This window comes from Populus euphratica, unplaced genomic scaffold (assembly GCF_000495115.2).
Source record: "Populus euphratica unplaced genomic scaffold, PopEup_1.0 scaffold1097.1, whole genome shotgun sequence".
NCBI lineage: Eukaryota > Viridiplantae > Streptophyta > Magnoliopsida > Malpighiales > Salicaceae > Populus > Populus euphratica.
Window position 1 is genome coordinate 54,232 of NW_011500956.1, and position 1,859 is coordinate 56,090.

Consider the following 1,859-nt stretch of genomic DNA (forward strand, 5'->3'; position numbering starts at 1 on the left):
GAGTTTTTTTTTTATTGTTATATATATATATATATATATATATATATATATATATATCATTTCTTTAATCAATAATTTTTTTGGGTTGTGCAAGAATTTCTCCATGAAAAAATTAGAAAAAAAAACAACCTATATATTGAATATAGAGATTTATAGAGATACACTAGAAAGTTGCTTAAATTATCTCAATCCATGTATATAGACTAATATCAAAATAGCTTAGTATGAAAGAATATAAAATTTGATTCTTATCTATTTTGCATTAAACACCTTCCTCTAAAGACATGTGTTCTAAGACATAAATTGAGAGATATATAATGAAAATGGTATCCTATACCTAGCATAGAATCCATCAATGGAGAAGATAAACTAGAAATTCAAAATTATTTGAATTAAAAAAAATTTCAATAAAATGTTGGAAAAATAATAAATATCAATCAATATATATATATTACTCTAAATGGTAATGCTTTAAATGGTAGTGCTCTGAGTTGAAAAAAATACAAACAAAAAAACATAATTTATTTTACAATTAAATAGGAGCACACCTCCACATTTAAGAAAATAGAGAGGATTGAATTAAAAAATTCATCAATTATCTAAATTGATTCTTAGCATTGTTGAGAGCACAATTGATCCTATAACTAAATAAAACTACACCTCCACATTTAAAGAAACAAAAAGGTTATTTGCATCAAGAAATTCATTAATAAACTAGGTTGGTTCCTAACATTGTTGATCCAATTGCCTTATATCGTAATAACAATGAAGTCATTGTATAAACATAAGAACCAAGATCTCTTCAAATAAGATTTGATTTGATAAATCAATAAAATTAAAGACATAAAGATAGAGTGAGTACCACCTAAAAAAATCTAGATCATCTTATGAAGTCATCATCCATGTAAATGCATTAATGTTACATTGAGCAATATGATATTAGACAAATGAGCAATTGATTTTAGTGCAAGTAAAAGATTATTAGTTTAATATGTCTTGTAACCAATTAATTGGTTACAACTAACATTATTATATTAATGTAAATATATATTTATTATTAATAAAAGCTTAATTTATCTTTATGATTCATATAATATTAGATTAATAAATCTAGAATAAAGATAAAGTTCATAAGATAAAAATATTTTGTAAAGAAAATTATAAAATTATTATAATTATAATTATAAAATTCTTATTGCATCAAAACATTATTCCTAAAATGTTCTTAGTCGATACTCTTTTAAATATTAAATATTTATTATAGTTGTAAGAATTGATGCATATTATATTATTTTCTTTTATGAAAGAAAACAGTTATTTTCATAAATTAAGGATACCTAAAACTAATGTGTAAGTGTTTATCTTAAGACTTGAACATTGAATTGACCTGTATAAGAGTTTTATATGGGGAAATCACATGACTATAAAAAAGCTCATGTGATGATTCTAAAAATAATCCATAGACTTGAGATTATTAAATCATCTTATAAAGAGAATGTTATGTTTTGATCTTATTATATATTATCTTAAATGAGATAACAAAAAAGCAAACATTAGATATAACATAAACTATATGAAGATGTTTGAGTGATCAAGAGAAGATTCATCACCCTAGATGAATTAAAAAAAATGTTTCATCTATTCTCAAATAATATTGACTAAGAAATTCTTGACTAAGATGGAATAAGATTTGAAAAAAAAAATCAAATCTTATTCAAACGATCAATAACTATTATGTAGAGAATAAAAATGATTTAACATAGAAATATATGTCATGTTTTTATACTAAATCAAAACATTATTGATGAAAGGATATTAACTACACTAAGAAACTAATCACTAAAAAATTAAGTCAAACC